Here is a 10406-nt window from a genome sequence, read left to right as displayed (position 1 = left end):
TACCAAACCTTCAAACTCCAGTGCCTATTTCACAATCGCAGCACATCTCAGTTTGGGAGAGCCATGTTTCACGGCTCAGTAGCCATGCGTAGCTGGTGGCTCCGGTACTGCACTATGCAGGTCTAACCTCTTGCTTCAGAATATGGAATATGTGGCAGCCAAAATTCTGTCCTCCACCTTTGGGGTCTTAACTAACCTCTGAGGAAAAGCTGTGTCGACACTGTGTTGTGTATGTTTCCTGAGCTAACCAAGCCCAGGGCCCCACACCCAGGGAACACTCAGAATGGTAGAGAAAAACGTTGGGGGTGCCCTGAGTTGTCTCTCAGAAGGGTGAGTTGAAGGAACTGGGAGACACAGAGCTCGAAGTACAAGGCAGTGGAGACCTCAGAGACACCCATGGCTCCAGCTGATTCAAGGATACATCGTTTGCATGCTTTTCACATAAATTTGAATGCTGAAGTCAAGAAGTAGCAACCCTACATACGTACAATATAAAATAAAGCAAACTAATTTGTTCGGCCTCCAAAGACTTCAAACCCAAGGGCTTGGCACTTCTGAGAGGCAGTCAAACCTCACTGCTATGGAGTGAAGGCAGCCTGGAGTCTTGTCAGAGCTAGCAAAACCATCCCTCTGTGTATTGTTAATATGCATACGTGTCCTTAACACAGTGTAGGTGTTTTGAATTGAGAAGTCAGTACAGATAATAGTATAGTATTATTTCTTTTGATGATGAGTGAAATGACAGTGGCAAGTATTTATGAAATGCTTACTGTGTACTGACCCTTTTTGGTAGAGCATTGGATTGGATCCTCATAACCCACCTATAGAGGTATATGAGGGAACTTCAGAAAGTATGTGCAAAAAGGAATTAACATACAAGTTTAACGAAAAAAAAAAAAAAAAAAAAAAAAAAACCATGCGTACTTTTTTCATACTATGCATTTTCCATGAAGTCTTTGAAACCTCTCACACACTATTATTATCCTCAATCAACTGACAGGAAAATTAAGATTCAAAGAATTTAGAATTTAACCCAGGCAAGTTGATCACCAATGTATCAATGAGTTCATCAATTTTCAATTACTGTTAAAGTAATCTTATCATCAATCACCAATCAGAAAATATAAAGTAAAAATACTTCTCATTCTCAATATCAGCCCCCAAAATACATAAAATATCTCAAGAATGAGCATAAGGAAAAAAGATGGAGAAAGTATTTAAACAAATGAAACAACCAAATTTACTACAGGGCATAGAAAAGATTTAAATCCATGTTTCTAAACAAGAATAATCAATATTCTTCTCCTCGAGTAAAAGTAGAGATGTTATTTCTCTCCAAAATAATTCAAAGTAGTCAATGAAAATCCTAAGGGATACTTGTAACATGTGTCTATATGCCATTAATATTCTAGTAAATAAAAATCACTAAGGGAAAGATGAATACTCTGTATTAGTGATCTTTTGCTGCATAACAAGTTAGCCCAGAATTTGGCATTTAGAAACAATAACTGTATTATCTCACACAGTTCTAAGGGTCAAAAATTTGGGAGGAGTTTACCTGAATGGTTCTGGGTGAGGCCCCCTTAGAGGCTGCAGGTAGGTGTCAACCAGGGCTATAGTCATTGAAGACGGGTCTGGCTTACAAGTTGGTGTGCCTATTGATAGGGGACCTTGGTTTCTCTCCACATGATTTTCAGTTCTTCTTCACAGAGCTGCATGGTATCCATACAGCATGACAGGTGTCTTCCCCTAGAGAAAGCAATTCCAGAGAGTAGAAACTATAATATCTTTTATGACTTAGGCTGGGGAGTCACATTTTGCTATTTCTGCCATATTCTGTTCTTTAAAAGTGAATTACTAAGGGACTATCAGATGGCATAATGGTCATGTTGCTGGACTCCCACGTAGTCAACCACAGTTCTAGTCCTGGACCCAATGGCTTAAAACTCACACCAGGTGTGTGTGCACACGTAATCAAAATCTCAAGAGGAAAATGGAGGAGAAGGGACTGTGGCATGGCCATATCCCCAGGGGGGTAGGGGTGATTTCTTGCTTTCAGTCTCTCTGGCAAGTGCATGTACCCTATAGCGAAAATCTCTCTCTAAAAAAATATTTTTAAGTGAATTATTAACTCCAACCCCCATTCAAGGGGACAGGGAACTAGGCTCCACCTTTTGAAAAGCAGAGGCAAAATGGCAGGCAAAGTGAAGGATCACAGCATGGTGAGACCCTCCTGAAGTTCCCCCTCTCTCTCTCTCTTTCTTTTTTAAAATCTGTTTAAGAATTATTTTTTAATATTATTTATTATGATGATTATTATTAAATTTGCTAAAGGGCACATGAGCACACTAGAGATTGAGAGAGAAAGAGAAAGAGAGAAAGCTGCCAGGTCTGAGACTTGAACTGCATTTGGCCATGTGGGAGTTCAGAACCCCAATCACTACACCACCTGCCAGCCCCTTCCTCTTTTCCTCAAAGTGAAGGAGAGAAGCTTAAAAAAACAGAGACTTCAGGCCTGGTTCAATCACACCACTGTAACATGCTGCTCAAACAATGTCAGATTCATATGGAAGACAGCAGGTTGGCTTCGCCAGTCAAACTGCTCATGGGCACACACACCCATGATCCCGGCTGGCTTGGGAGGCTAGAGGGGAGGTTTCAGCGTGAGACCCTGTTGTGTGGACTTGTCTTTCTCTCTCCATGTCTCTCTTTCTCTCTCTTTCTTTGCTTTCCCTCCCCCCTCCATTGCTCATTCTCATGAAAGAAATAAACTTTTAAAAAGAATGTTAAACAATATACAGAACTTATTATAATATAATCCTATTCCCACGATTTTCAGTCTATACCAAGACTCCCCGAGGTGCTGCAGCAAACTCAGAGGGCACCACAGGAGATTTTTAAATGTACGAGAGAAACACAGCACTCCTTCACATCTTCGGATGCCACGTGGACTCCTAGCTTGAGTTAGCTCACAGTTCCAACGCTAGACGATTCCACATTCTTTTATAGCTGAGCTGAGTGGTGACTTTTATGTCTCCATTATGCTTCTGTTTAACAAACATGGCAGAAAAAATAACATCAGATGCCAAGATGTGTTTTGTGTTTAACTGCTGTGGGAAAACCAGACAGGCTAGTGCTTTTCTCCAGCTCTCGCTTCCATCCCCACCTCGGTTTCCAGGGTCTTCGTAGCAGGCCTGCGAGGACTGTAAGAGCAAGGGGCTGCGCCTGGAAACTGCATAGAGCTCGCAGGGACATCCTGGTTCTGAATTAGGGCTGTATTCCAAGGGGACACCAGGCCCTCAGAGAGGTTGGACCAAAGAAACCAGGTGGCCAGCCTTGAAACTAGCCGCTGAGTGGTGGATGGAAGCCACAGGGTCACTCGATGTCAAAGGGCCATGGATCATTCTGGAGCTTCTGTTCTCTCAGTGTTGCCAGGATTGCGTGGTCCCTGGGGCAGGGACAGAGCCTCTACTTTCCAGGAATCACTGTCTGACCACTGACTTCCATGGGGTCTCCACTGTGGTGCAGCTGGCAGCTCTCTGCTGCGGCCCGCCATCACACAGGGACATGCGACTCCGAGGCTGTTGCTCATCTCCTAGATGTTCATTAGACTTGCCACCTGCCCTGGGGACCCAGACGTGGCAATCTCCATTTAGGAGTGACGGGAAAAGCTCTCTGCCTCTTGCTGGATCCATGCACTCTACCTTTTCCTAAAATCTCATTCTATACCATGAGCCTGAGCTTTTTTCTTTTTAATTGCCAGAGGGTTTGTTCACTCACAAGAAAGAGCCACAGCGAGGGAAGAAGCACTCCCCAGCAACGAGATGTGGTCACACTGCACTCCCTTCTCCATTTCTCCATCCTGTCAGGATTTGGGGCACACATGCACATACACCCAATGTATTTTTCAAGCCTCCAGGGCCAGGATTCAAAACATGGTCAGCCATGTGGAATCCTGCACCCTTAAAGGCTGTAGAGCCAGCCCATGCTTGGGCTTTGCATAAACAAAAGCCAACAAACCAGGCAGACAGACTTTGGCTAGCAGTGTGGACATACGGTTCCACTGAGGCATCAAAACCCCAAGGCTGCTACCTGCTGGAATGGGTAGGTAGAGCGAAAAATTCTAGAGAGGGGGAAAAAAAGGCAAGAAGAATGAGTATCTCAAAATATGATTCAGCCCACAGGCAATATTTGTTCAACCATGATGGCTTGATGTGTTAGCAAACCAGAGAACAGTGAGTGGTATTTCATCCAGTGACTTCCAGGTTTAAGTCACACCATAAAACAGGGAACAGTGTGGCCGGCTTCAGGAAGAGGGATGTGAAGAAGTGACCTTCAGGCCCAGCATGGCGGAAGCTCCTCGCACACGGGCTTCATCCCGCCGGAGCTAAGCCATAATTGATCACTGCGGCAAATCAATGGGAGTGAGGTCCCTTCCAGAGCTCTGTACAAACTGACTTCATAATGAAATATGAGCTTGTGAAGTTTCCCATTTTGTACTATTCTGACATTTCTTGCAATGTGATTAAAATATAATAAGATCAAATAGAAAATACTATTTGCTCAATCACCTCCAAACCTAACACAGTCAATAGTCCAATTCCATCCAGGAAGAAAAGTCATTTCCAAGACTCCATAAAGAAGCCTACATTTAAATTTCATGCTCTCTGCTGTTACTGTGAAAAATTACATGTTTTAAATATAGGACAAATACAGGGCAGGCCAATTCTTGTTATAATAAATTTTATTCCAACATTCTTGGTAAATAAAATCTCCAAGCCCTAGCCAATGAATGGCTGCTTCAAGGTTCATTCAATAATATATAATTCCAGTCCAAATAATGATTTGCTCAATTCCTTTGAAGTCTAATTCAAGCCCCATTTCCCCTGAGAAAGCCCAGATCTCAACAATCATTTCCTTCTTCCCGACGTCTTAGAACATACACAGCCTTAAATTGTGTGCCAGCTGTTAGGTCTGTGTACTTTCTCTTCCCGGCTTGACGGGGCAGCCCCTCAAGGTCAAGGGATGCGCTTCCCTTTCTCTACCATCATCCCGCCCACCTGGTTTCCCGGGTACCCGGCCCAGTGTTAGACAGGCTCTAGGTGCTTGACAGCTATTTGCGGATTGTAAGAGCCCATAATGATGGCATTTAACCCATGGCGGGCTTTCTGGCCGTCCATCTCCTGCACCAGTAAGCCACATCACACCAGTCATTTCTAGTGAAGACATTGTGTTATCCGTTGAGACCTAGACACACACAATCATTTTACACATTGTCAGCTGCATCTATTAATTTTCCTACTGTCAGAGACAGTTAAGGGAGCCTTTGTGGAAACGTCTGAGGATTTATAAAATGGAAGTCTGTTTGTTTGGCTTACCCATGACATGTGGGCTTAGAAACTGTGCAGCTTTAAGTACCAGCATGAGCTCTATGACTCTACATGGCCCTGGGAGGCAAGACCATAACTCAGAAAGAGAGCATTTTCTCAATTCACTCATAGTCTCCAGTCCACAGCCCATTTGATAAACAAATCCCAATCTTCGGGTGAGATTCTTCTAGAGCTAGACCATAACCCCCAACAAACAGCAGGTTAGACCACCCACTTACACCTGAGAGGATCCTTAGAAACCAGCATGTTCTATGTCATTAGAAAGTACTACATGCAGAATCAGAAAAGCCAAGTCAAATTGACTTGAACAATGAAGGGTAATGGAGGTGTATTGATTCACTTATTCAGAATGTCCAGTTCCACTTCCTTATGATCCTCTCTGCTCTGCTGCCCTTTGTGTGTTAATTTTGTCATCAGATCAGCTTCCCTTGTGGACTCAAAATGGCTGCCAATAGCAACCAAGATGCTACACTTTACTTTTCACATCCAAAGGAAAAGACAATGCCATTTCTCAGACCAAAGCATTAAAGCCATAAATGTTGCTCCAATCAGATCATCTAGCTATCCCTCCAGCAAGTAGGGAGTAGGATTTTGCTGATTGACCAGAGCCACTTAAACCATGAGGCTGCTAGACTTGGAGGAATAGCAGGGAGGTACATGCCCATTTTCTCCTTATTTCTGAGCATGCTGACACCAAACCCTCCAACCCTAGCCCCACTCCCAAAAGTTCTGTCCTCTTCCTTGGACATGGCTTCAGGGACCAGGAGCACTGTTTGCAGTGACATTCAGTTGAAACCAAAATCCAGGAGTTTTAGAAATGCAGAGAATCATGTGTCTCACGTCTGGGACTACCAGCTCGTCTGAGACGAGCCACTTCAGACACCCATTTTGGTTAGTTGGGAGATGTCTCCAGGAGCCCTTGCAGTTGTGTCTGTGACTCTGGGTTCAACCCCTGGCCACAGCTACCCTCAAGAACAGCCAGTTACTGCTCTGTCATCATGAGTACGCTAAGCCAGTCTTGCTCAGCTCAGCCCTCCCAGCATCTTGGAATTAATTAAATGGCTCTCCTAATTGACTCAATTATTCTCTAAAAAGGGCTTGATCATCTGCTGGGGCACAGAATGAGCTCTGGCTCCTCTTTCCTTGACTCTGTCCACAGGCGACACTCCTCACATGGTCTTCTGAGTCACAGATGGCCCTCTCAGGACAGTCTCACAGCCCCCCTGAGCCCCTTCCGTGCACCCCCAAGCTCCTGCTAACATGATTGCCCATACAACTCCTAGGCATCCCTTGTTCCAGGAGCATCTGCTGGACCAGCTGTCTACACAGACCCAGAGCCCAGACGTGAGGACCCCAGCCTGCACATTTAGCGGAGTCCTCATTTCCCAAGTGCCTTCTGCCTTCTACATTTTGCAGTTTATAAAATGTAATCACAACTCCTCACCACCTCGCCTAACCAACTCTGGAAACGGAAAAGGAAAAACAGACACTGCTAACCTGCTTCCCTTTTTTGGTCAGAGAGTACATGAATTGACCAGAGAGAAAGAGACCACATCCCCACACCCTCCACAATGGGGCATGGTTATGCCATGATCTCTTCTCCTCCATTTCTCTATCTTGTTCAGATTTAGCACTTGCAAACGCTCTCCAGGGGCCAGGATTCAAACCGTGGTTGCCCACGTAGGACCGAGCTCACATAACTATTAGACTATGGGGCCAAGCAACACCGCCAGTGTTTCTACAAAAAGAAGAGAAAGAGATGAAATCCAGAGTGGAGAGAAGCAGGGGACCTAATGCTAAGAGCCAGAAGTAGACCCAGACCCCAGGCCCTGCTACCCTTTTCTCCTTCAGCAGACTACCTCCCGCGGGGCCTAAAGCAGCCACTGACAATACTTTTGGAATAGAAGAATATGGCAACAGCCTGGCACATGCTCTGCTCACCAGAGCCAGAACCCGAGCCAGTCCAGGCAGCTGCCTCCCTCTATGTGGAGTCACTTCAGATGTGCTTTGCCTGCCAGCATCCAGGGCAGGCCAGAGCCCGAGCCCTCCCCAGGCTCAGAGGTAGCCACTCAGAGAGCAAGCCTCAGAAAATCCAATTTGTCTTTCCTCTCACAGTCTTTGCTTTGGTTATTGCTTTGAGATTTCTTTTGCAGCGATCTGGGTCTTTGATTCATTTGGGTCTTTGGTGACTACAGTCTTTTTCTTCCTCCTCCATGCCCAGCTCCACCCAACCTTGCTAGAGAACCAGAGTAGCCTCTTTGCTTTGGAAGGATACTGGGAAGAGCGCTCGAAGATCAGAGAGCCCAGAGAAGGGCACAGAAGCCCAGAAGAGTGCTCTAAGATTCAAGCACAACCATTTAATTCATTCACCTGTTGAATCATTCAACTCACGAATACACACTGAGCACCCACAATGGACCAGGCATTGTTTCAGGAGCTGGAGGCCCAGCGAGCAAGCTAAACGTCCGGGCTTATGGACCATCTCAGCTCCTGAGACCATGCCACAGGTGAGCCAGGGAAGTGGCTCCCTAACTCCTTTGCAAATCCTACAAAAAGCCCTAGACTCTTCCTGAAAGAATGTACCTAATTACAGGCACATAAAATTGGATGTCTTTTCAGAGGGTTAGTGGATCCCTGAAGTCCACAGGTGGACCCCCTAGGATCTGAGAACACCAGGTTAAGAACCTCTGCGCGAAGAGAAAGCTGATACAAGGTCCTCTTCAGTGGGGAGAGCTCTCTGAGGGTTCTGTTCAAATATTGCTGTGATCTGTCGAATTCCTCCAATGGATCATAATCACATTCCACCCAAATCCTCAGATCTTGACTTTCCTGCATTCCAAAGACAGATTCTTACAGGTGAGCTTCTTAAGATAAAAGAGCAGGAGAAATCTGCATTCTGGAATGTGAACTAACTGCCCTGCGGGATTTGGGGGTAGAACATCCACATCAGACTTGCAAATGATCTTTTCCTCACATACGTGGGGTAACAATTTTCTCCAGGTGAGCATGAATATGCCGCGCTTCATGCAGTCCCTGTGCTCCTGGAAAGTTATACCTGAATCAAAAACCTTGCAAATAAAATCACTTAACATGCACTGGGGGAGCTCGCTACTTTATAAAAGCTGGCAATGAATTCTTCTGCAAAGCAAGAGAAACTTTGGAATGTGCAAACGATTTCTCCTCTTTGTTGGAGTGGGTTTCTGTAGCATGCGTAACTCTAAGTGAGGAACATCAGTCATGGAGGTGGGGGAGGAATTTAAAGCCCAAGGTTTCTATTCATCATGTATCTATCCAAGAAGAGTTTTTCATGGAAATTTTTTTAAATTTTTTTTTTATTTGGAGAGGTTTTTGCTATAGGGTGCCAGAAAGACAGAGAGAGAAAGCGAGAGACAGAAAGCGAGAAATCACCCCCCCCAGGGGGGATGACCACACTGCAATCCCTTCTCCTCCATTCTCCTCTTGGGATCTTGGGCACGCACGTGGGAGTCCAGTGACATAGCCATTAGGCTAACTGCTGGTCCCGGAAAATATTTTTTTATTATCTATTGTAAAGACCAAATCAACCAATGAGTAACTAAATCCTTTGATGAGAAGAGGACAAGGACACTCAGGTATCTAATTCATCACAAAGGTATCCACCACAGTGGATAGGCCAGGACAGGGCCCCAACACTCAGGAAACTGAGTCCCAAATAGTGCTGGGTTGCAGCCAGCAAGCAGACACCTCATCAGACACTGACTGTTAGTGACCTCAGGCCAGTGTCGATGTCTGTGTCACTGCAGAGCTCCAGGGACGAACAATGGCAGAGATCTGTCAGTGTGAGAGGCAGAGACGCTATCAGGGATTCCTTGGAAGGCCCTTGATAGGCAAGAAGGGAGGAGAGGTGAACGAACCGAGGCAGCATTCAGTGGAAAGGGAAGCAGCCGTAACCAGGGAGGACACCCAGGAAATGCAGTGGGATGAGCTAAAAGACAGGAGCTTCTTAGGTGTTACTAGGAGCTTAGCTTTCACAGTAAAAGCAGACACAAGATTGGGCCATTGCACACTATACCAAAATTCAATAAGGAGAAGCAGTCATTTAGGAAGGAAGAGCTAGCAGAACCCCGACTGAAATCAACATTCCAATGGAGTTGAGAGAGCGATGTGGAGAGAGCAGCTGGGCAGGGATGAAGCAAGGGCGTTGCAGGGAAGAGGTCCCAGCCCAGGCAGACGTCAGCTCACTACAGCTTCTCAGGAAGATCTCCAATCACCTGCAGAGAGGTTATCCAGCCTGAGGGAGGATCAGTGAGGAGGAGGAACTTTGCTGAATAGATGCCAGACAGAGTGTAGGGGTGCTCAATAAAAGTGGGGTGCATGAATTGCTCAACTAATGCAAGGGTGGCAAACCATGCCTGTGGGCCAAGTTTAACCCGTGGTCTATTTTTATAGTGCCTGGGAGTTAAGATGGATTTTACATTTTTAAAGGGTTGTAAAAAAGAAAAATATGAAGGAAAACAAGAGTGAGGAGGAGGAGAAAGGGAAGGAAAAGGAGAAAGGAGAGGAGGGGGAAGAGGAGGCAGAGGAGGAAGAGGAGAACATATGACAGAGACCGTATGCATCCCACAAAGCCTAAAGTACTATTATCTGACCCTTTGTAGAAAAGCTGCATCTACTCCTGAACTAATGTGTTAACATCTTGAATTTATGACTTATCTTGTATATTTTTATTCCCCTAGGCACTATGCCTAATGCATGGTTCACTGCCTGAATATATTGGTTGCCTGGTGAATTTTAAGAGCCCTCCTTAGTTTGAAGGACAGTTCAGAAGGGGAAACTCAACTTGCTCCAAAGAAAGGATGTGGGTACTATGTCAGTGAGGCTCAGTGTGAATGACTTGGCAAAGTGAACAAAAAGAGAAAGGCACAGTGATTTTGAGGTGGAGGGGTTAATTCACAGCATTTGTTAACAGCCCAAGCTCCAGGTTGGGTGTCTCCAAGGAGAAAGACATTTAAAGAGAAGAGACAAAGGCTCATTCCT

Source organism: Tupaia chinensis, unplaced genomic scaffold (genome assembly GCF_000334495.1).
Source record: "Tupaia chinensis unplaced genomic scaffold, TupChi_1.0 Scaffold144346_1, whole genome shotgun sequence".
Lineage (NCBI taxonomy): Eukaryota > Metazoa > Chordata > Mammalia > Scandentia > Tupaiidae > Tupaia > Tupaia belangeri.
Note: the sequence above shows the minus strand (reverse complement) of the source record.